Source organism: Canis lupus, chromosome 7 (assembly GCF_011100685.1).
Source record: "Canis lupus familiaris isolate Mischka breed German Shepherd chromosome 7, alternate assembly UU_Cfam_GSD_1.0, whole genome shotgun sequence".
Taxonomy (NCBI): domain Eukaryota; kingdom Metazoa; phylum Chordata; class Mammalia; order Carnivora; family Canidae; genus Canis; species Canis lupus.
In genome coordinates, this window is record NC_049228.1 from 29,417,768 (window position 1) to 29,443,833 (window position 26,066).

The 26,066-nt window shown below is 42.2% G+C and overlaps 1 long non-coding RNA gene across 3 annotated transcripts in view; it reads left to right on the forward strand.

Annotated features, from left to right (window-relative positions):
* The first annotated feature begins 10,976 nt into the window (after window positions 1–10,976).
* LOC102152384 overlaps window positions 10,977–26,066 on the forward strand; it is a 62,661-nt gene continuing 47,571 nt past the window's right edge. For all 3 annotated transcript variants that reach the window (XR_005362128.1, XR_005362129.1, XR_005362130.1), the window contains exons 1-3: window positions 10,977–11,094; window positions 11,588–11,615; window positions 19,734–19,840. This is a non-coding gene — a long non-coding RNA (uncharacterized LOC102152384). The remainder of the gene's footprint in view (window positions 11,095–11,587; window positions 11,616–19,733; window positions 19,841–26,066) is intronic.

Sequence of the window (26,066 nt, forward strand, 5' to 3'; positions counted from 1 at the left end):
TGGCTTTCCTGGGTCTCCAGCTTGCTGGTGGCAGATCATGGGACTTCTTGGTCTCCATGTATGATAATTTCTATAATAAATCTCCTCATTTGTATCTGTATATCTCTATCTTTCTATCTATCTAATCCTATTGGTTCTGTTTCTCTGAAGAACCTTGCCTAATACTAATCCTATTAATATTATCTTCATTTTACAAGTGAGGAAAGTACATATTATAGAGATTAAATCCCTAAGGCTATCAAGAAGGAAAGCCACATTTAGATCTGGCAGCCTGGCTCCAGAGCCCAGGCTCAGAACCACAAGACCTAACTTCCTCTTTAGAGAGATGTATATGGGACGCCTGGGTAGCTCAGTGGTTGAGCATCTGCCTTCGACTCAAGGCATGATCCCGGGTCCAGGGATTGAGTCCCACATCAGCCTCCCTATGAGGAGCCTGCTTCTCCCTCTGTCTATGTGTCTGCCTCTCTCTCTGTCTCTCATGAATAAATAAATAAAAATCTTAAAAAAAAAAAAAAGAAGAAGAAGAAGGGCAGCCCCGGTGGCCCAGCGGTTTAGCGCCGCCTTCAGCCAGAGGTATGATCCTGAAGACCCAGGATCGAGTCCCATGTCAGGCTCCCTGCATGGAGCCTGCTTCTCCCTCTGCCTGTGTCTCTGCCTCTCTCTCTCTCTGTGTGTGTCTCTCATGAATAAATAAATAAAATCTTAAAAAAAAAAAAAAAAGATGTACACACAGAAAAAGTCCTAGCAGAGCTCCTGGCACCTAGTAGGTGCAATTATGTAAGGCTCTTTGTTTTATATGTTAAAAGTTCCCCCAAGATAATGCAAGTAGTCTTCATTGGGGCACTATTTAAAGAAGCCTGTTGGGTCCATGTACTTATCCATCCATCATTCGTTGATGGCCTACTGTGTGTCTAACGTTGCCTTAGGAACTGAGGGAATTCCAAACATAGAACATAGGGTCCTTTGGCAGCAGACAATTGGTAAGGCAAGCTCCACAGGAATGCGTGAACAACAATGCAAGGTGGTATCACAAGCAAGAGATGCTGTGAGAATTTAGTGAAGAGAGATAGCCCTTCTGGAGGGGGTGAGCCCTCAACAGGATTTCAATAACACTTTGTGAAGGAGCTAAGTGGAAGGCGCCTTTGTTTGCTCATTTGCTGAACACTGAGGGATCTAACTGCATACTGGGTCACTTTGCTGGTCACCAGAGAGTCCATGTGGCCAAGCAGCTTCTTCTCTCCTGTGGGGACAGCATGATATTTGCCAGGGGTGCTAGGAGAGTGCTTGGAGCAGGACCTCCCCTCCCCCCACACCCCTGTGGTGAGTGGGGAAGGCTTCCTGCAGGTGGTGACAGCTGCACAGAAGGAGTTAGCCCAAGGGCAGAAAGCCAGGGGAGGGGTAGGGCAGGTGGGGCAGCTGGTGCAAAGGCAGAGAAGGGTGGGCTCTGATTAGTCTGGGTCAGTTTAGGGAACACCTTTGATTGTGATAAAGACGTTTTAATAGAGCAAAGATACATCTGAAAGGTACAGGCTCTAACCTGCTCCTTCCAAAGGAGGAACTAGACTAAAGCAGATCAGAGTTCCTCAGAGAGCTATAACATCATCCCCGACACCCCCACGTTCATACCCAGCAGATAAAACCTGCTCTGCACCCAGCTGCTTCTCCACCACTGGCTCCCTAGGTTGAACAGGATGCCTAGACTCTAAGCTGCCCTGTGTTGGTTTCAAGCTCCTTGGGGTCCTCCCAGGTGTAATCTGAGACCATCCCTCTTAAGCATAGAACAGGGAAGGAAAAGGCAGCCACTTCCGGTTGGTAGGTGGCAGTTTTAAAAAGCAAGAGAACTCATATATGAGGCTTATGTTGGGCAGCAGCAAGATGGGTGGATCCCCACACCCACCCAACACATCTTAAAAGTTTCTATAGAGGCCTTAACTTCTGTAGAGTTCGGGCATATATACTGTGTAGGTTTTCTCAACAGCACATCAGTATCTCAAGGCTGTATCTTTAGAGCAGCCTCTGGGAACACGAAAGGCAAGTGGAACCCACATTCTAAGGACAGGGGTGGGGGTAAGGAGCCTTTGAGCCCACAGGTCAACCAATGGTCACATCTTCCTAATGACCTCCTCCAACACTGCTGCAAAAAGACAAGTCAGACTTAACTGTAAAGCACCACTGCCCTAAAGAGCATCCTTCTCCACTTTACCTCTCCCAGGCCTTCTGCGTAATGTTTGCCTAAGAGAATTTGGCCAAATTCAGAAAGTGCCTCTCTTGTGCCCACAGGGCAAATTTTTGCATGATATCAGCTTTAAACTGAAGAAAGCCAGGTAACAGTCTCATAGGATAATTGACACCTACTGAGTCTCTCTCATTTTTTTAGCTTTCATATGCATTTAGACATGAAAGGGAAGTGCCCTTTGTGGAAGTGATTATTCTACCCATCAGAACGCAGGGCCAAGGGAGATGTCCCCTTCTCTGCGAAGGGTGGAGAGGAAGGTGTTTCTGACCCCGTCTCCCATTGGAAATCGAGCACATTCCCCGCCACCCACACCCCAATCTTTTATATATTGTTTTGTTCTAGGAGTCCCTCAGCACTATAGCTTAACTGCAGGTTGATTATTTTTTTTGGAATTTGCTGGGGAACCTGACCTTCATGTTATCGGCCCATGGAGAAATGTGTTGCCAAGTTCCAAACAAGCACTGTGTAGATTTTCAAGACACAACCTGTTGGTAAGATGAGAACTCTTCATCCAATAATAATTTATTTTGACCTGCAGAATGGGCCCAATGTCGGGTGAAGCTGAACATGCCTGGTCTTAGAAACTACAGGGTTGTAGGAGACCCTGGAGGCTGTTTCCCAGATGAGGAGGTAGAAGCCCAGCCAGGGAAACTGGCTGGCAAACTTGTGGCAGGGCTGGCTTCCAGCCCATGTTCATCTCCCATCTTGTGACCCATCCTGGGCTGACCTGAAGAAGCAGCCTCACATGAAGATGGAGGATATTGTTGCCTATATTTGATGGACCCCAAGAAGAAATCGCACTGTGATCCTCCATTGAAAAAGAAAAACAGGCAAGAAAGAAAGATCACTGTGATGGTTTTATAGTTAAACTTCGCTTTGGCTATAACAGAAACCCAAAATTAACAATGGCTCCAACAATATAGGATTTATTTCCCTCTTACAAGTCTGGAGGAAGGGTGTCTAGGAAAGGGACAATGGCTTTATCCCACACATCCTGAGGCCCCTTCCAGCTCATTTGGCCATCTGTTCCCTGTGGCTCTTGCTCTCATGGCCCAAGGTAATGCCTAGAATATCAGTCATCCCAGCCAGGCTGGAAGAAAAATAAAAAGAGGAAACACCTAAATACCAACTGTCCTTTATGGAAACATCCATCGTAGGAACTGTCTGCTCCCATTTCATTGGTTAGAACTTGGCCTGAAGGCAACACTTAGCTATATGGGGAGCTGAGAAATAGAGCCTTTATTTTGGGTACCATGTTCCCAGCTGAAAGTTAGAGGGTCTGTCCCGGTCTGCCATAATGATGCAGGGAAATTTGACACATACTGATTTGTTCTTTCGAGTTACTGTCATCCAGGGCTTTTTCAAAATGCAAATCCTGAGAGGGGTCCCCTCAACTAACATTTGATTGTCCAATGAGAACATCAAATGTCTTTCTTTTGTGCTAACAAAGATGAAGTCACCGTACAAGTGAACCATTAGAAAAATCCAGGCCACTAGGGTCAGAGAAGATGGCTCTGGATGGAGCAAGGGAACAGAGCTAGAAAAAGTCTTGAAAAGAGTCTGCAAAAAATAGATGCATCTAGTGGCACGGCAGCAGTCTGGTCTGCCCTTTCGGCAAGGGCTGGTTCTGCTGATGTCTGCCCACCACCTTTCTCTACTTCCTGTGGCAACAATGGACTCAATCTCTGTCAGCCTCTCTGGGGGCTTGTGGGATTTAGGCAGCTGTTGCCTTATCTTCCTATGGGCTCTGGTGGCACAGGGTGTGTGATTTACCCAGACCCACATGCCAGCTGCCCTGCCAGTTTTAACTGACCATGGATCTTAGAGCAGCTCACAGTTAGTTGTAAATAAGAGCTACTTTTTGCAAATCAATAATTCTTCAATTTCATCAGACTTCCAGAAAGATGCAACATTAGAGTGTGGAAGTCTGATTGGGCTTGGCCAACTACATACTGAATCCACTGGGTAGCTTCTGGCAGTTCCTCATACTCTGTAAGCCCCCTCTCTGGCCATGAGGGCTTCATACGTGCTATTTCCTCTGTGTCTGGAATGTTCATCTCTCTCCTCTTGTCCAGATGACCTAGTGAGCCTTCAGAAGAAGAGTTCCCTGATGTGTGGGGTTAGGGAAAATGTCTCAGTCACAAGTTTTCATGGTATTGTGTATCTCTTCTTCTTCTTCTCCTTTTTTTTTTTTTTGATTTTATTTATTTATTCATGAGAGACACAGAGAGAGAAAGAGAGAGGCAGAGACACAGGCAGAGGGAGAAGCAGGCTCCATGCAGGGAGCCTGACGTGGGACTCAATCCCAGGTCTCCAGGATCATGCCCCGGGCTGAAGGCGGCACTAAACCGCTGAGCCACCAGGGCTGCCCATATCCCTTCTTTATGTCTTTTTTCATAGTTGTAGCTCTACACTGATTTGTGCAATTATTTACTTAAATTATAATTTCATGAGAACAGACTTTGTCTGCCATGGTATCCCCTATACCTAGCACAGTGAGAGGCACATAGTACACACTCAATAAATTTAGCTGAGTTGTGAAATGTGTGTCCCCCTCCCAGCACATCTGTTTCTAACCCTAATATGACTACATAGAATTTCACAATATGTTGACCATGAACCCTCTGCATCAGACTTATCAGGTGAGGTCCTTTTAAATACAACTTTCTGAGCTCTATCCCAGCCCTACTGAATCAGGATCTGGGTAGGGCCCAAGAATCTGCATGTGAATGAGCTTCCTGGGTAATTGCTAAGCACCATAACGTTTGAGAAGCCCCAATATAAGGTGTGTGAGAAGTTTGGGGAGACAGCAGGGCATCAGTGTTATTAAGACCCACATGCCGGCCACAAGAATATGCCCCTAGGTTAAGGCTGTTGTATTCAAGAACTATCTCAGAATGCTCAAATTTGGAGAAGAAACCTAGAGCCCAGAAAATTTATGGAGACAGCTGTTCATTGAGCTTACATAGTCAAGGTTATGTGGAAATAAAACAATGCGTGTTCACAATAGCACCTTTACACAGAGGGCTTTTAAGAAGTGCACAAAGACTTGATTGTTATATTCCTCCCTCCCTGTGGCCCTCCAGCCCCAGGTGGGTGGTGACTTGACTTTCTGGTTAAGCCTTCTAAATCAGGAACTGAGTCCTCCATGCAACCTGGGTCTGATTTCAAGCCCCCAAACTTAATACAGCATGTATTCACCTACTAAACATGTCCAAACCTTCAAGCTGTTTAAATCCTTGTCTTCTTTAAAAGAAACCCTGGAGTATAATACCATGCCCTGAAGTTGACAATGCAGCCGGTCAGCCACACTCAGTGAGGGCTAAACATGCCGTTTGACTAATGATGGGAAAGCCCTTCCAGCAAGAGCTCTACTCACTGTTTTTGTTGCTCTTTCTTCCCCATTCAGCTGCTCTTTTTGCTTCACAGATTTCCTCTTCCTCTTTTAAGATTCTCTTTTCTCCCCTCCCTACTCGAGGGTAGGCTTATAGCTTTTTTAAGGATCATAGATTCTTTACCTTCCACGGATTTTTTTCTTCCATTGCCTTAGGACCCACATCCTCTTTTTAATATTTCCCCAAGATCTTGGATGATCACTGTCTTGTCTCTTAAAAAACACATCATGATATTGTCTCACCAAATATCCAACTCCTATATTTATATTTTCTAGATTTTTAAATAAATTTTCGGGGCACCTGGGGGTTCAACGGATGAGCATCTGCCTTTGGCTCAGGGCATGATCCTGGAGTCAAGTCCCGCATCAGGCTGCCTATGTGGAGCCTGCTTCTCCTCTGTCTATGTCTCTGCCTCTCTCTCTCTCTCTCTCTCTCTCTCTCTCTCTCTGTGTCTCTCATGAATAAGTAAATAAAATTAAAAAAAATTTTTTCAAGTGATTTCTACACCCACTGTGGGGCTTGAACTCCCAACCCTGAGATCAAGAGTTGCATGCACCTGGTACTGACTGAGCCAGCCAGACACCCTCAACTCCTTTATATTAATACCTCTACTAACCAGAAACAAAAACAAAGGAACAAATGAAAACCCAGCACAAACTGATGTATGAATTGAAATTATGAATAAAGATAAAAAGTTCAAACTGTAAAACATAAGGCAAAAATTACTGTCCCCAAAGAGGACCCCAATGCAGTAGCCAGAGGATGGCTAGGCAGAAGTTGCTATCCTGCTTTACAGGCTCCTTGAGAGCAGGGATGTCCTCCCTCAGTTCTCCACAGTCCCCGGCACAGTGTTCAGCTCACAGATGTTTTGAGAAATAATAAATGATTGGAAGAAAGAAGGGTCTCCAGTATTAAGCAGGCACCTGCTAGTCTTAGTGTAATGTTGGTGTTTAAAGTAAACTTCTGAACCCAGAGAAGTGTACTGCGGCCACACCAGGCCATGTGATGCAGACCACAGGCTATGGTCAAGAGTCAGGAAAACTGTCTGCCTGCAGTCCTCCTGTCTCAGCCCTTGGTGACCCTGGAAGGTTCCTAATACCTTCAGGGATCTTTCCAGCTCATGGTAAATGAAAAAGAAATCCTTTGCTGACACAATATAGGGTATTTCTGCTAAAAGTCCCTTTGTAGCATTAGCCAAATATATTCATTGTGGTGTGATGGAAAGTCCATGGGTTGTGGAGACACAGCTGGCTGGTGCATACTTAATTCTGTGTGGCTCCACTTTCTCATCTTTAAAATGGGACTAATGACATCTATGTTTTACTGTCTTTGTGGGAATTTGAGATAATTATTGTTAAGGGCTTAGAACATGTGTGTAAGCACCACAGGAGCTGGGGATTTTTTTGTCTGCTTTGTCACTGCTGGCTCCAGGGCCTGACACAAAATAAAATTTCGACACTTAATAAAATTTGTTGAATAAAGAATGTATTTGTTTACTTACCAAGTCACTGTGTGGAAATGCATCCTTGCCTTTTGATATACTGAAATAGTAGGGTGCTTAGTGTTTCTATTGGCATCTGGCCGTAGGACTTTGTGACATATGCTAGTGAGTTGTGTGTCTGCTATACAACACGTGGAACAGTAGGCAGATACTGTGCCTGAGCAGATCTCAAAGTGTGATCTCCCATCCAGCAGCAGCAGTGTCACCTGGGAACTCGTTAGACATGTAAATACTCAGGCCCCACTGCAAACCTGCTGAGTCAGTAATTCGTGTGAACAGCTCCTTCGCTGATTGTGATGTGTGCTGAAGTCTGAGGACCAGAGCTGCTGGGACATGTACAACTCTCCTGTGCTGTGACTACAGATGACCTCAGTACCTGGTGTCTAGGAACAGGTGATTTGTGCCTAGAAAACATAATCCATTGGAGATTTTAGATTATGACCCTAATCCTCAGAGAAAGAACTTTCAGATTGTGAGTTCATATACTTATTCAGCTAACTGGACCCACTGCATGGTTGGCAGATGTGTGCTATGAGTACTGCCTACACTGCTCTGTTTTGATCATGGTGCCCGCCATGGATGCACGTTTGGGTACCACCCCTCCACTTCATATGCTGAAGCCCTGCCCCTACCCCCCCACCCCCAGCCATGTGATAGTGTTAGGAGATGGGGCCTCCAGGAGAGATGATTAGGATTAGATGAGCATTGTCTCTCAGCCACCTGGAGACACAGCAAGACTGCGTGCCAGGAAAAGGGCCCTCTCCAATTACCCAATCATGCTGGTGCCCTGATCTCAGACTTCCTGCTTTCAGAACTGTGAGCAAATAAATGGCTGTTCTCTAACCCAGTCTATGGTATTTTGTGATAGCAGCCCGAACCGATGAAGACAGTGTCGCTCCCACCTGGCTGTGGCAGAGCAGACCAGGGTGGCATGGACCCTGGGAAGCTCCGCCTATAGGCTAGCGCTCAATCCTTGTGTTAGTAAAGATGCAAGCCAAACCACTGTCAGAGCCACCCAAAAATAAAGTGGCTCAGAAAAGGAGCAGTTATTTCTTGCTTCTGTAACAGCCTGCAGATGAACGGTCCAGGCTGGCAAGGTGGTTCTGCTGCGTGAAGTTATCTAGGGAACCTTTGTTCTTCCATTGTGTCATTTTGGCATTCTCTACAGTGTTGTCCTTCTTTGCCTGATGGAGGCTGAGTCAATACCATGTCTGCATTCCATCTTACTGCAAGGAGAAAAATCCAGGACAAGTGGTTTGACTTTAAGAAGATGATGCCAAATTTATACATCTCACTTCCATTTATACCCGATTACTCGTGTTGTCATCCCCAGCTGTGAGGCAGGCTGCGGCACAGCCATGTGCTCACATACGGCATAGAGGGCTCTATTGCTGAGAAGCAGAAGAAAGGAGGAGTGAGCCCTGGGAGGCAGTTAATAACCCCAGCCAGAGCTCTCAACAGCTTCTCAGTTCTGCTTCTCACGGGGCCAGCGGCCCCATGCAGCCCGTCCTTGGATTCCCAGGAAATTTCTGGATCTTCAGATTAAAAGCCCCCTCTTTTGAATTAGCTTGAGTGAGAAAATATTCTTTGGTACCAAATGCTCCGCATTGGAGCAGTGTACCTAAAATCCCTCAGACCTTAGTGAAGGTTGAAATAAACGTTATGTTGCAGGTGGTGGGCTCAGAAGAAGCCCAAAACACAGACATTGAGGAGGGTTGAGCGGTTGTGACCACAAGGATGGCTGTCAAGGTGAGATGAGAGGAAGCTCCTCCCCCGTGCGACAGTTCTGTGCTGTCCTGAACAGCCTTTCTTGCCGCCACTGAGAGCCTTGAGCCCAGGCAAAACCGGAAAATGTACTAAGTGGGCTTTGGCAGCATTCAGTCTCTTTCCGCGTCTTTGCCGGCATGCCGGGCCATCAGAATTCCTATGTCCTGCATCCATTCCCCTCTGAGTTCTGTTCTGCTGTGCACATGCACTCGGGTCTCTTGGGGCTCAGTGCTTTCTCATTACCTGTGAATCTCTAGCAATGAGGAGGTTTTAGGCCCATTTGGCTATTAGCCCTGGTTTATTAGGGATTTTTGTCACTCTTTGCACATAACGCCCAAGCAGGGTCCTGGCATTTATAGAAGTGTCTCTGTATCCTAATTTCTGGGTAGCAGTCTGGGGAGAGAAATGCCTTTTTTTCTTCCTTTAGTTTTATTTTTTTATTTATTTTTAGAAAAGATTTTACGTATTTATTTGAGAAAGATAGCAGGAGAGAGAACAAGGAGGAGGAGAGGGAGAAGCAGGTTCCATGCTGAGCTGGGAGCCTGACATGGGCTCGATCCCAGGACCCTGGAATCATGACCTGAGCTGTAGGCAGATGCTTAACTGACTGAGCTACCCAGGTGCCCCTCTTCCTTTGGTGTAAATCTCTCATTTAAAATGGCTGATGGGTCTACCAACTAAGGGCTTCCATTTCCTAAAGAAGAGGTAGAACTTTTGGGTCTCTCCTCTCTCCACCTTGTTTCCATCTTTTCCTGCTTTTAAGGTGACTGTTCCACCCTGCTTTTCGCATGCCTGGGGCAAATAAACACCGTGATTGCACAGATTGCACAGCAGTGTGTCCAGTGCAGGGTTATAATAAACTCAGCATAACTACAGGAAGCTTGCAATGACATTTCACACATGTAAAGTTGAATACTCAGTTAGTGCTAGATTTAAGCAGCTCAACACCTGTCTTTTGTCTTATCCACCCTGGGTCCCTTGGCTCTGCCTCTGGTGGTTTGCCATTCCACCCTTCCAGAGGCCACATTTTTCAGGGAAGTAAGGGAACCATGACAGTCCCTGGCCTTCTGTTCACAGTGGGCTCTGGAGAAGGAATGGAGAGTGGAGGGTTGGGAGTGGGCTCAGCAGTGGATGAATGGACATTGTGTACCAGGCCCTGCTAGATGCTTTTAGTCCTCAAAGAAACTGGAGAGGAATTAATATTGAAGTCTATGAGAAAACTGAGGTGTTGGAAGATTAAGTAAGATCCCTGATAACTAACAAGTGGTGGAGGTAGAATCTGAATAAGATTCGTCGGGGTTTTAAATCCTGTGTTCAGAATTGGCTTCAACGCATTCATGTGAAGAGTCTTCCATGAAGGGTTGTACGTCAGCAACAAGGAAAGGAGTACGGCCCATTTTAATCGCATTCTTTATCGGTGGACAGAGTGGAGAAGAATGGGAACCACTCAGAACGGACTCAGTAATTCATCTCAAGGATGTATGTTCTGCTACAATCTTATTATTTGACTCTTGGAGAATCCATTGTCTTCCCTGTGACTTGGTTTTATGACCAGATTTAAAAAACAAAAGGAAACACAGTGCTCCCAATCTTTGAAGGGCTCAGTGAAAATCTAGGTGAATGACTGTATAAAAATCCTAGCAGGTAGGAGCACATATATATATATAAATATAAATGATAGATTTTAAATACTCCATTTGAAAGCATTCTATACAGAGTAATTTCAAGTTCATTTTGTTTTTGCACTAGACTTAAGTTTCTTAAAGGTAGGTGCCAGGTCTTTGTCAAGGAATCCTCAAATGTTAGAACTGAAAGGGACTTTAGACCTCATAAAGATAATCACTCCCTGTTTCCCTAACATGGCCAAGCACCATGTGTCGTATACAGCAGGGGCTTATTAGATAGCAGTTGAATAAATGGTGAATGTCTTTCATATGCTTTATAATTTGACCTCCCCTCCATATTCCCGTGAATAAGGATACGAGAACATTCTGAACCTTGGAACACATCGTATGCAATCATTAACGGCTCCCAAAGAGTTTTGTTGTTTTTATGGGCTTTTCCCTTCTGGAATGACCTTTACTACAGCTTAGGTTTAGCTCAGAAGATGAATTCAGTGTATCCAAGGAGTTTGTGGAAACCATTCAGCCCTCTGGACTGCATGAGACCCACAGCGACGACAAAAGCAGCATTTGGTAATATCATGAAGCTTCTATCTGCCCCTGGCTCCGGGGCTGGCTTTGTGGGGTGGGGCCTGTGCAGTCACACAGGGTTTAATGGTCTGCTATTGCCCCCTTGAAATTTTTAATAATTTTTACGCAAGTGGCTCTGCATTTTCAATTTGCACTGGACCCTGTAAATTATGTAGCTGTTCTGTTGGGCTCCCTGTGTGCACCAGGGTATTTTCTTTCTTCCCTTAAATTCTGCACCCCTGCTATCAAAGGCAGGATTGTCACATGCCCCATCTTGGTGGGCTCTGAAAGGCCAGTGCCTGGCCTTTGGAATCAACTAGTAAATGCATTATTCAAAATATTCCACTTTCTTCACGCGTATTAACAAACTAATGGAACGGAATGAACATATGTTAATCATTGACTGGTGCCAGCCACTGACCTACGAGTTTACATATTTAGTTCCTTTAACCATCACCTCAACCCCGTGGTAAGTGCTATTATTCTAATTTTACAGGTGGAAGTCTTGAGGCTCAGGGAGGTTGGTAAGTAGCAAGGCTCTTGCACTGAATTCTTGGATTTATTGGACTTAAAATCCCATTCTGATTTCCTTGCCTTTGCTCATCTGAGGCTGGAAAACTGCCTGTGAGATCATAGCATTGCCTCCAAAGATTAATGACCTTTCCCAAGGCTTCCACTCCTTACCTTTGGCACGAGACCTTTCACCGTTGTTTGGTTAACAATTAGGATCATTACTTTCCCATATCAGACTTTGAGCTGCAGAGCAACTTTCCCAGGACCAATCATGAAAGCAGCACTGAAGTGCATCATTGCCTCACTGATGGGGGTGAGGAGGCAGAAAGCAAACATGGAACTTGAACCCAAGCCAACATTTGATGGCATATGCCTTAGTCAACAGCACTTTCAGCTGTGTAATAGAAAATGGTAGCCACTTACTCATCTCTTTTCACATATGCTATGTGCCAGGTCCTGTACTAGGCCTTGCAAATGCTATAATGAAAAAGACATAGCTCCTGTTTTCCAGAAGCCCATGGACTGGCAGAAAGGCACACCCTCTTATTAACCACAACATTTTGCTAGCCATGGTTCTGAAGTTGAGGAGTCAGGAGTCAGAGCAAATTTAGGAAATGGATGTAATATTATTTCTGAAGCTCATTGGAATTCTTCCTTGCCTGAACCTTGCCTGGAACTAACTCAAACCTTGTTAGAGTTTTGGGTCCTTGGTTGGGTGGTGTACCTATACCTGTCGTCATTGGCATGATGGATTAGTAGCTGACTCTGGCCAGTTTTGCTTAATCCTCTGCTTCAGCAAATAGAAGCACAATTTTTCAAGAATGACGTGAGGAGGAGCTGAGTTGCAAAGAAGTGCTGCCCTGGGTCCCTGCCCCCTATCTGGCTGTAGTGCTTTGTAAAATCATTGATTGTCTAACAGCCTCAAGAAGGCAGCAGGGCAAGAAGGCCAGAATTATGCCCAGCAAACGCAGCAATGGAGCACAGTTCTCTGTGTTTCCATGGTAACAGTGATAACAGCTTATATTTATAGACCCTCTATCTCCAAGGAGCTCAAAGCACTTTACAGACATATTATCTTCTTCTGTAAGAGAGAGAGAAAAGGGCAGAGGGGCAAAGAGAGGGAGGAAGGGAGAATGAAAGAGAGAGAAGGAAGAGGAGGAGGAGGAAGGAATAAAGGGAGGGAGAGAGGGAGAGGAGGAGCAGGAGAGGACAGAGGAGGGACAGAAGGACATGATGTGCTATTATACACATTTCACAGATGGCACAGAATGGGGAAGTCAGTAACCCAAGGTGGCATGGTAAGCCAATGACAGATGGTAGGCTGGATGTACTTGGTAGGTCATATAACTCCTGGAACTCCTGCTGCTGGCCTTGGGCAGATGTGAGGGCTAAGCTGCTGACTCCCAGTCATCTAGCTCTGCTCAGTGTCATCTGGGTGATCAGATAACTCCAGGGACGTCAAAGGCAGTTTGGCACAACAATTGTTGACATGAAACACAGGGGCAATTCTTCTATGGAGATTTTAAAATAATATTCAGATAGCCACCAGATCATCCCACATGGTATTTGCAGGAGCGAGAGGTTTCGATATCCCGATAACCTCAGACAAAGTTGCACACACATATAGAGAGTCTGTACACGCTGAAGGAAATGACGGCTGATGGCTCTTTAAATCTATTTTGCAGCATCCCAAGGACTTTTGGAGGGAATCCTTCTCAATCCTTCCCCCGATACACACACCTGTTCCATTAGACATGAGAGGTGGGGTGGAATTATTTGAAGGCTGTAGCCTATGAAATTGAAAATGAGTTTTGTAAATTCCAGATCTACTATTCTCTTACAAAATACTGTGTATGGGTAAAGCCACAGCCCCTGTAGAGGTGTAAACTCCAAGGTGGGTTGCAGGGGTCTCCAACTCTGTCATCCTCAGCCTTTACTGTCTTCATTCTTCCTTCATCAGTTTGCAAACTGCTTTCTACCGTCCTAGACCTTCTGTCCCCAACCCCTGCCCCCCAACCTCCTCACTCACCATTTGGTCTTTAGAAAACAGGATCTATTTTCACTTTTAAAAAGATCTGTGATCTGCAGAAGATTCAGCCAAAGCTCAGCAACCCTGAGAGATAAGGTCCATCCCCTGCAGGTCTTTGGGGTCCTTTGTGAACAATCATGCCAGTTTCTGCAGCCTGGGACCTCAGGCTTCTGCAGAGATGAGCTGCTTATTTGCCGCCAGGCCAATCAGGTTTCAGGGGCCTTTGGGTTAAGCAGTTGGTAGTTCCTTCCGTATCTCCAGGGGTTGAGCCTCAGGAAAGTTTAAAATGTTTGATTTACAAATAGGCTTCTGATCCCCAAAGCAAAAAGAAGTTAAAAAATGAAGAAGAAAGGCGTGGTTTGCTAAGAACCTCCTGGTTTCCTGTACCCCATAAGTAGGGACTTCGTGTGCGCCTGTCAGTGCAGTCTCATCTCTCCCTGCAACTTAGGGGGATCACCTTCTAACTCATCAGGGACAGGCTTCTAGACACTGAATTTCTTTCTATTCCAAGACCCCGGAGCTCCCTCTTCCCTGGCTTCTCCAGGAGGGGAGGGATCTTGTTTTGTTTGCTAATCTCCCTGGCCCCTAGCTTTGCCAGTTAGGCACAAGATATATGTAAATGAGTGAACATCCTATGGCTCTACCCTCTCTCCCTCCCTCCTCACACCTTTTTCTTGGTTTACTTGTCCCTCCTCCCTATCCCTCCTCCCAAAGGGTCTTGTTCCACCAGATATGACCTCTCCTGCTTGTTCCCATGTAGCATTTTCTCTTTCCCCATGACAGCACTTAGCACACACAACAGTGTTTGCTTATATTCACGTGAGTTTCTAGATACCTATCTTTTGTCTAGGTGTCCTTTATACGTAGAAAACATTATTTGAAGTTTTACTTTTTGGATTAAAAAATCAATATTCTACTTAAAAAAGAGATTTTATTTATTTATTCATGGGAGGCACAGAGAAAGAGAGGCAGAGACACAGGCAGAGGGAGAACCAGGCTCCATGGAGGGAGCCCCAACGTAGGACTGGATCCTGGGTCTCCAGGATCACACTCTGGGCCGAAGTCAGCGCTAAACTGCTGAACCACCCGGGCTGCCCAATATTCCACTTCTTAAAGCTAAAACTAGAAAAACATTTGTTTTAGTTCAGCCTACAGACAATTATTTCTTAGGTAGAGCTTAGCAATTACTTGTAAAGGTTCTATCAATGAAGTGAGTTAAACCTCTTGCTCCTGCAAATACCATGTGGGAAGGTCTGGTGGCTATCCAAACATCTTAAAATCTCCATAGAAGAAATATATTAAGCTGCAATTATAAGTTTTATATACAGATACATTATGCATATACATACATACAACACACACATGTATATTTGAATTAACAAACAAAGCTTTCTGGAGTATTTCAATGCTTACATACATTTAAGTTTATAAATATAAGGTTCCAGGATTTTCCTATACATTCCAATAAATTTAGTAAGAATTCAACTTAAAATCATAAAACTTTGCATTAATTACTCAATTGTGTTTTAAATTGGCATTATCAGAAAGGGAGACAGAACATAAAGACTCCTAACTCTGGGAAACGAACTGGGGGTGGTGGAAGGGGAGGAGAGCGGGGGGTGGGGGTGAGTGGGTGACGGGCACTGAGGGGGACACTTGACAGGATGAGCACTGGGTGTTATTCTGTATGTTGGTAAATTGAACACCAATAAAAATTATTTTATTAAAAAAATAAAATAAAATAAATTGGCATTATAAGGGGCGGGGCTACCTACCACTCTAATTGGCCCAGTTCTCTTAAAAATTACAAATAAGCAAAACGGCAAATATACACAATGTAAAGTCCTTAACATTATAAATATAATGGTTTGGCTCTCTCATGTCTTTCTATACCTAATTCTCAATCTTCCTGGTGTTAAGAAACACACATCCTACCTAAAGGAAGATGTTTATCACATAACTTATCAGCAGAGTGTTGGCCAGGACTTGCTAGGGACCCTGATGGGACTTTCTGAATGACTATAAAGTTGTAGGCTTTCACACTACAGAGGTGGCTCTCCCAGGTCCCAGGCTACTTTGTCTAATCCTTTGTTCTCTCAAGGAAGTCTGCAGCTCCTGTTTTTGATCACTTGACTGGATTTTGCCTTTCCTTGGTGCCTTAAAATTTGTAAATATATTTGCAAGTCATTCAAACTTGATGCAATTTTAAGGTTTGTAAAATTAAGTACATTTGATTTTTAAAAAGATTTTATTTATTTATTCATGAAAGACACAGAAAGAGAGTGGCAGAGACATAGGCAGAGGGAGAAGCAGGCTCCACGCAGGGAGCCCCATGTGGGACTTGATTCTGGGACTCCAGGCAGATGCTCAACTGCTGAGCCACCCCAGTGTCTCACATACATTTGATCTTGATGGGGTTCTCCATCCTTTCATAGTCTCCATATCATACCACCCTTAGGGTTATTTATTTGACATCCTGTTGAATTTCGTTTGATTTGTCATGACTCTTGAGGTCATTCTGCCCTCTGCTCCTTGCATCCTCCAGGTTGTGAGCATGTCCCTTAGGATAGGACTGTTTTGTTCAGATCTATAAGGCCAGAAGTCAGCACACTGCTTGGCACAGAACAGACACTGTTGTCACTGGTCCTCCAGCTGCAGGCTGGCAGGAGCACACCTATAGCTGAACAAGTTGTGTTTCTTGCTGGTTGCACAGAGAGAGAATGTGCACTGTGAGCAACTGCAGGGTGCTTGGGCAAGAAGGTGTTGGAAAGGACTTAGGAAGGACTTGGGCTTGCTCTTGTCAGTTGATTTGTCAGTCTTCTTCTTAAAGAAGAAGACTTTGCTCTGAATCAAATGCTTCCAGGAAGCAGAGATAATTCTATGATGGGGAGGCTCACTGGAGTGAGGCTAAAGATGCAATCAGGACAGGAACAGCAGTCATTCCTATTAGTCAGGAGAGGGTATATTGGCTCGTTTGGGGGCTGAGACGATGCTTGTGTTCTTGTCTGTTCAGACATGATCACAGAACCCTCTTGTTTGGGTCTTGCGGCATCATAGTCACAGAGAGGCCTGCTCTGCTCTCATGTGAAATTGCTTCTGTTCAACAGAACACCAAGACCTAGCCATGAGTGCTGGGTCAGCTCATAATAACACCAAGGTACAGCAATGGTACCAGGCTGGTTCCAGCGTGGACTCTGAGAGAGCTCTAGGTGGCCCAGTGTCTGACTTCTACTCTCCTCCTTCACATTTGCTGGGCCTGAGGGTGTAGCTTATCCAGGACATCAATTCCTGGTTCCTCTTTCTCCTCCCCTCACCTTCTCTGTCTTTAACCGGCACCTCTCAGTGGAGCAACACTCTATCCTTGGAGTCTGGAGTGCAGACAGGAAGTGCTCAGTGACGAAAGACCAGCTGCCCACTGCTCACATGGGCTCAGTCCCACCAGTGCTTGCATATCCTCCTCTGCCCAGACTTTCCATCCTGGCTGTTGGAGTCAGCAAAGTTGGCATAGACCAGGCTCTCAGCCCCCTGCTGTTTACTTGCCAAAAATATTTCTGCAACTAGAATTCAATTTGGAAAATGTTTTACAAATAGAATATCTTGGGAGAATATTTTAATTTCCCTGATCAAAGTATGATGTGCTACACTTCTGGATAATAGCTCCTAATGCTTTGGGGATAGAGCTTCTAACTGATTCATCCCAGTCCTTAACATCATCCCAGTCTCCTAATTTGGATACATTTAAAACTAGTGAGGATCTCAACATAAGAACACTTGGAGTGTATAGAAATACTTAAGATCCCGACTCAGGGAACTTGTTAATTCCCAAAGGCCTTTGACTAGGGGGAAAAGAAAAGTTCAAGCTGAGTTGTTTGTGTTATTTGTTCTTTAACGAGTCTGTCCCACTATTCCACTCTCACAAGCCATGCAGAATCACTTTGATAAAGGCAATTTTTGAAGAACTACTTAAACATTTAGTATATGTATATATGCACACACATAGTACAACATATATAATCTATGTAGCATATGCATCCTATTTGGTCATATATACGATACATATCTATCATACCTATATGTATATCTTTTTTCTCATATAACTGATATTGTGATTGTATTAGTGATAATGGTGACCTTCCTTTGCAAATGCTTATTAAACCTACAGAATGAAGAAGGCTTCAATTACTCCTTGGTTTCTAAATTAAATTGCAAGGTATCTTTAATCAACCAACCCAACCAACCCACCAGCCAATCAGCGCCTTTACTTAGAACTGTCAGACGAACAACTAAATTGTTGGTAGTGGAAAATAGGTAAAATGTATTGGTTTATTTATTGTTGGTGGACATTGGCCTCTTTATGGACTTAAGTTTTAACTTTTATGAATATGTCAAGGGCAAAGTACAGAAACCAAGTATGCAATAGGATCCTTCTATAGTGGAACATTCACTGTTCTGAATTGAGACACCTGAATTCTAGTATCATGTCAGTTGTCAAATGTTGACCTGAGCAAACATGAAAACAAAAATATCTCGATCTCAGTTTTTGCAAAATGAGAGGAATTACACTGATTTAATAGTGTACTTTATTTACAGCTTAAATAATTTAGATTTTGCAGTGTATTCATTCATTCAATTATTTAATACAGAAAGCTTATGAGAAATTGTACCCCTATAATTAGTGCCTGTTGCCACCAATGGAAGGTAATGTTTTGTCTATAGGTTATGTGCTCCAAATTATAGGTTTATGCAATACCTGTGCTGTATCTGAAAATGCCATATCTGTATTATATCTGAAACATATGTTGTACTGTCACCTTTTACCTCCTTTAAAACAAATATTTGTTTAAACATTAAACTTATCCATTATTGCATACTTGCTGGGCAGAATCATGATCTATTCATAATCTGATTTTATCTATTGCCTGTAAGTGCTTCTTGGCCTGGCAGCTTGGGCTGGGCTCCTGGTAGAAATAATGTAATGCGTATCTATGCCACTAAGATCATGAAGAAAAAAAAAAAATTGCCCAGCCAGAAATAAGTCATTTCCCCATTTCTCCTCTGAATGGAGGTGCTTTGCTCAAAGAAGGACCCTGGATATTCGGGCTCCCTGTTAAGCAAGGAGTCTGCTTCTTCTCCCTCTGCCCTCCCCCCTGCCCATGTGCACTCTTCTTCTCTCTTAATAAATAATATTTTTTTTAAAAAAAGATTCTAGATATTAACAGTTTTATTATATGCCTACCAAAAGTGTAAACATTATAGCAAGAATCTTTGATAAGGAAATTTTAGGTAGTTTTCTTACTGATATCTTTTACTTTAAAAACCTGCCTAGGAAATGAAGTATTTTAAAAATATCCTATCTGAAAATACTTGCTTATGTTTATTATTGTGTACTATACAATAAATAAAATATAAGTTCACGAGGTTTCCCAAGAGTATAAAAGGGTTTTAGGAAAGAAGACCCTTACCATAAGTTTGATTTCAATGCCCAAAACTTAATTCTGTGACCTTCAGTAGCAAGATCATAGCCACAACATGTGGCAGCTGGAGACAAAGGACATTAGGAAACATTCAGAGGACATAATGTCTGGCATTAAAACCTCCATTAGCACCAAAACCTGCCTTAGGCACACAGATCTACTGTATTGACTTTGGCAATGTGTCTACCTTGTCATGCCAATAAAGTTAACTGAAGTTGAAAATTGATTTCTAACACAACCCAGTTCTCCCTGTCTCTCCTTTCATTTGGGCTGCCATTTGGTTTAGCTGAATGTGTCAGGACTCTTCCCATCCCCAAGTTCTTCCTCCTCTCTGGGTCAGGACCTGGGTAGCCCCTTCTCCTGGGAGAGGCTGGCTACCTAAGGAATCACTCTTCCTGGCTTCATACATCTGCAGGCACTTGATGTCTGTTTAAGGGAAATTAAACTTCTGTTTGCTCTGCAGGGTGTATTCAGTGGTGTTCTGTCTACCAACATATGTGTGCCTAGTTAATCTACTTAGGCAGAAAAAAAATAACATGACTCTTAGCTAAAATAGTCACAGCAACATGGGAAATGTTTTAGCACCTGCTTTGCAGCTCATGGGACTTTCTTCTGACCTTGCACAGCTTGGAGATCACGGGATAGGTGTGTACAAAGGAACTCTGGATGGAAGGAGTCTAGAAGGGCAAGAATGCCTGCAAGGACTAAACCCAAAGGACCAGGGCAGCGGAAGGTATGAGCTACTTAGAAACTATAGGTATTTGATCTGCAGAGTCTTTAAATGTTTTCCAGTAGAAGCTCCTTATGTGGTAAGCAAAGAGGCACAGTCCCCAAAGGGGTAGGTGCCTGCCAGAGGACACCTGGCTATTTAAGTGACAAAGCCAGCTTGGAAATCCAGGGTTCCCGACTCCTACTCTGGTAGTGTTTTCATTATACCACACGGTCTGCTTTATTTATAAGAGCCGCTGGCACTTGTGGGAGACAAAGGATTCTAATCAGATCCTCACTAGTGAGTATGGACATGACATTGGGCAAGTAACCCTGTCTGAGCTTCAGCTTCACTGTTTCTTTAGACAGGGACAGTGCCAGGCCAAGGTGACCCACACCTACAGCTCCAGCACTCTGGAGACGGGTGCATTCGAGATATTTTTCTTCATGTGTTTCAAGGGATGTTCCGAGTGGTCGATTTTACCCACACGTGGCTGCTTTGTTTTCCTCCACCTGGAGATGGCTGCCTTTCCTGATCAGAGTATGTAAGAGTCAGACTCACACTGACGGCTTATGCATGTGAGTCTCAGTTATTCCAGAAGACAACCAAATTCTGCTAGCATGTGAATTCTGTTCTTCTAGGCTGTCTGCAGAATGGTGGAGAAAGGGATTACGCCCTGCAAATTGAGAAAGTAAAAACACAACACACACCTAGGGCTCTCTTCACACGATTGAGATGAACCACTTGGCCAGGATATAACAAAAGAATAATTATTTGGGTGTTGTCTGCTTTAAGCAAATCTAAAAGTTAAAAAGATGTGAACTTCTAAAATGGAAACAGGGAGCAATAGTTATTCACATTATTAAATGAATCGTTATTGCTTCTTACAGCTTTTTCTTCCATTAGCATAATGGAGAATGCAACTCAATTTGTACCCATCTATTGCATAAAGTAGCATACACTAAACATGCAGGTTCATTCAGAACCTCTTACTTACCATATTTACTACAGTCCGAACAATCTCTGTCTTCTCCCATTATTGACTCATCTTAAAGATTTTGAAAATAAAAAATAACATCTATATCTTCGGTAAAAAAAAGCCCATATAACTATTATGAAAGAATAGAAAGTTACGTCCATAGTTCTATCACCCAGAGATAACTGCCTTTATCACCTTGCTGTATTCCCCACAGAACTCTCTAAATACTACTACTAATAATACTAAAAGTACTATGTAATAATACTAATTATGTTGTTTTCTGCACATTTTCTCCAACCTGGTTTTTTCTACTAATGTGTTGCAAATAACTTTCCATGTTGCTAAATATTAATTTGCAACATTATTATAATGGCTATAGTTCATACACATTTATTTCACTGATACGCTAAGGGTTAAGTTGCTTCTGATTTTTATCTCTTATAAATGATAATGTGGCTCAATATACAACTTTAAGATGACATCTTTGTGCATATCCTTCATTATTTACTTGTGGTAAATGTCTAAAGTGGAATTGCTTGGTCAGAGGGTATTCTTACTTTAAGGCTCTTGATAGACATCTTCAAACTGCCCTGAAGAAAAGTGGTATCCCTAATCTGTGAGTTATTTTTTCCCTACACTCCAATAGCCCATTACTTTTTTAAATTAATTTATTTATTTGAGAGAGAAAAAGAATATGAGTGCAGTGTGCATGTGTGTTGGGGGGCCGAGGGAGAGGGAAAAAGAGAATCTCAAGCAGGACTCCCTGCTGAGCCCGGAGCCCCACTCAGGGCTCGATCCCCGAGATCACGACCCACACTGAAATCAAGAGTTGGGTACTTAACTGACCGAGCCACCCAGATGTCCCCATGTCCATCATTTTTTAAGACATTAATTTTAGAGCAGTTTTAGGTTTAGCAGTTTTAGTTTTACAGCAAAATATATCTACAGAGATTTCTTGTATCCTCTCTGCCCCTACCATTCTCATCACGACCACCCCCCCACCCCCAGTGCTGCATTTGTTACAACTGCTGAAACTATAGTCATATATCATAACCACTCAAAGTCCATTGCTTACATTAGGTATTGTACATTCTGTGGGTTTGGACAGATACATAATGACATGTCTCCAACATTTTTAAAAGATTTTATTTATTTATTCATGAGACAGAGAGAGAAAGAGAGAGAGGAGGGACAGAGAGAGAGAGAGAGAGAGGCAGAGACATAGGCAGAGGGAGAAGTGGGCTCCCAGTAGGGAGCCCAAGGTGGGACTCGATCCCTGAACTCCAGGATCAGGCCCTGAGCCGAAAGCAGAGCCTAACCGCGGAGCCATCCAGGCGTCCCTGTCTCCAACATTATAGTATTGTACAGAGTATTCTGACTGCCCTAAAAATCCTCTGTGCTGTGCCTATTAATCCCTTGTCTCACCTCCTTTACTCCACCAAATCTTGGCAATCATGGATCTTTTTACTGTTTTCAGTTTCCCCTTTTCCAGAATGTCATATAATTGAAATCACACAGTATGAGGCCTTTTCAGATTGGCTTCTTTCTTTTAATAATATGCATTTAAGGTTTTTCTATGTCTTTTCATGGCTTAATAGTTCATTTCTTTTTAGCCTTGAATAGTATCCCATTGTCTGGATGTTCTACAGTTTATTTATTCATTCACCTACTGAAGGGCATCTTGGTTTGCTTCCAAGTTTTGGCAATTATGAATAAAGCTGCTGTAAAATCTGTGTGCAGGTTTTTGTGTGGATATAAGTTTTCAGTTCCTTTGGGTAAATACCAAGGAGCTCTGTTGCCAGATCATGAGGTAAGAATATGTTTCTTTTTGTAAGAAACTGTCAAACTGTCTTCTACAGTAGCTGTACTACTTTGTATTCCCACCAGCAATGAATGAGAGTTTGTGTTGCTTCACATCCTCACCAGCATTTGGTGTTGTCAATGTTCTGGAATTTGACCATTCTGAGAGGTACGTAGTGGCATCTTACTGTTACTTTAATTTGTATTTCCATGATGACAGATTACATGGAGTATATTTTCAGATACCTATTTTTTTGTGAGTTGTCTGTTAAGGTCTTGGCCCTTTGTTGTATTTGGGTTGTTTGGGGTTTTTATTGTTGAGTTTTAGAAGTTCTTTGTATATTTTGGATAACAGCTCTTTGTCATATGTATCTTTTGCAAATATTTTCTTTTAGTCTGTGGCTTGTCATCTCATTCCCTTGACGGTGTCTTTTGTAGAGCAGACATTTTTAATTTTAATGCATTTCAGCTCGTCAACTTTTACTTTCATGGATTTTGCTTGTATCTAAAAAGTCATGCCCATAGCCATGGTCACCTAGGTTTTCTCTTATGTGATCTTCTAAGAGATTTATAGTTTGTGTTTTACGTTTAGGTCTCCAATCTATTTTCAATTTTTGTGTAGGGTGTAAGGCCTCTGTCTAGATTTTTTTTTTTTTTTTTGCAAGCGGGATGTCCAGTTCTAGTACCCTTTGTAAAAAAGACTCTGTTCCATTGTATTGCCTTTACTCCTTTATTAAAGATCAGTTGATTATAATCATATCTATCTTTTTTCTATCTTGTTCAAGTAATTGATCTATTTTCTATTCTTTTATTAATACCATATTATCTTGATTATTGTAGTATAGCAGGTCTAGAAGTCAGGTAGCATCAGTCCTCTGACTTCCTTCTCCTCTTCAATATTGTGTTGGCTAGTATGGTCTTTTTTATATAAACTTTAGAATCAGTGTCAATGTCTACAAAATAATTTGCTGGGATTTTGATTTTGATTACATTGAATCTATAGACAAAGTTGGGAAGAATTGACATTTTGACGATATTGGTTCCAATTGTTTCATTCTTCTTTTATTAAAGTTCTGTGGTTTTCTCCATACACATCTTGTATATATTTTGTTAGATTTATACCTAAGTATTTCATTTTAGAGGGTTTTGGTAATATAAATAATATTGTGGGTTTTTTTCCCCCTGTTTAGAACTCAGGTATTTATTGGATGAAAGAATATTTATTTTTCATTTGAAGTCCCGTCCATTACAATAACTATTTTGTTTTTGGTTCTTAAGAAATTTATTTATTATTATTTTTTTCATCATGATAAGTGTGTTTTTTAATTCCCATAACCTACTTCACCCATCCCCCTCACTGCTTTCCCCTCTGGTGACCATCAGTTTATTCTCCATAGTTAAGAGTGTTTCTTGGTTTGTCACTCGCACTCGTTTTTTCCCCTTTGCTCATTTGCTTTGTTTATTAAACTCCACATATATGTGAAATCATATGGTATTTTTCTTTCTCTGACTGAATTATTTCATTTAGAATTATACTCTAGCTCTCTCCATGTTGTTTTAAATGGCAAGATTACATTCTTTTTAATGGCTGAGTAACAGTCCATTCTATCTCTACCACATCTTCTTTGTCCATTCATCTATCTGTGGACACTTGGGCTGCTTCCATAGTTTGGCTATTGTAAGTAATGCTGCTAAAAACATAGAGGTGCATGTTGGAATTGGTGGTTTTTTTTGGGGGGGGGAGGGAGAATAAATACCCAGTAGTGTGATTCCTGGAATGTAGAGTAGTTCTATTTTTAATTTTTTGAGGAAACTCCACTCTGTTTTTCAGAGTGGCTGCATCAGTTTGCATTTCCACCAATAGTGCTCGGGGGTTCCTTTTTCTCCACAGTGTTGCCAACGCTTGTTTCTTGTGTTTTTGGTTTTAGTCATTCTGACAGGCATGAGGTGATACGTCATTGCGGTTTTGATTTTCATTTCCCTGATGATAAGTGATGTTGAGCATCTTTTCATGTGTTTGTTGGTCATCTGTATACTTTCTTTGAAGAAATGTCTTTTCTTGTTTTTTGTCCATTTTTTAAATTGTATTACTTTTGGGGGGGTTATTGAGTTGTATCAGTTCTTTGTGTATTTTGAATGCTAACCCTTGATCAGATATGTCATTTGCAAACATCTTCTCCCATTCAGTAGTTTGCCTTTTAGTTTAGTTGGTTGTTTCACTGTGCAGAAGATTTTTATTTTGATGAGGTCCCAATAGTTTTTCTTTTGTTTCCCTTGCACAGGAGACATATCTAGAAAAAAGTTCCTATGGCCGATGTCAGAGAAATGACTGCCTGTTCTCTCTTTAAGGATTTTTATGGTTTTAGGTCTCACATTAAGGTCTTTAAAGCATTTTGAGTTTATTTTTGTGTATGGTGAAAGAAAGTGGTCCAACTTCATTTTGCTGCATGTTGCTGTCCAGTTTTCCCGTTTGTTTCAGGGTCTTTTTCCCATTGTGTATTCATTCCTCCTTTGTCAAAAATTAATTTGTCATATAATAGTGGATTTCCTAATATGTTGTATTGATTTATGTGTCTGTTTTTGTGTCAGTATCATATTGTTTTAATTACTACCACTTTATAATACAGTTTGAAATCTGGAATTGTAATACCTCTAGTTCTGTTTTTCTTTTTCAAGATTAGTTGACTATTCGAGGCCTTCTGTTGTCCCATACAAATTTTAGTATTGTTTGTTCTTTGGAAAATTCTGTTGGTATTTTTGTGGGGATTGCATTACATCTATAGATTGCTTTGGGTAGTATAGATATTTTAATAATATTTGTTTTTCTAACCCATGAGCACAGAATGTCTCTCCAGTTCTTTGTGTTGTCTTGAATTCCTTTCAACAGTGTTTTATAGTTTTCGGAGTACAGATCTTTCACCTCTTTGGTTAGGTTATTCTTAGGAACATTTTTTTTTTTTGATACAGTTGTAAATGGGATCATTTTCGTAATTTCTCTTTCTCCTGCTTCATTATTAGTATATACGAAAGCAAAAGATTTCTGTACATTGATTTTGTATCCTGCAACCTTACTGAATTCATCTATCCGTTCTAGAAATTTTTTTTGGTGGAGTCGTTAGGGTTTTACATATACGGTATCATGCCATCTGCAAATGGTAAGAGTTTTACTTCTTCCTTACCAATTTGGATTGCTTTATTTATTTATTTATTTATTTAGTCCAATTGCTGTGTCTAGGACTTCCAGTACTATGTTGAATAAAAGTGATGAGAATGAACACCTTTGTCTTATTCTTGACCTTAGGGGAAATGGTATTGTGTTTTTAATTTCAAATTTCACGTTTTCCTTTGCTGGCATACAGGAAAGTGATTGACTTTTGTATATTAATCTTGTGTCCTATGACCTTGCTGTAATCAGTTATTGGTTTCAGTTTTTGTGGTTGTTGTCATTGATGCATTTGGATTTTCTACCTA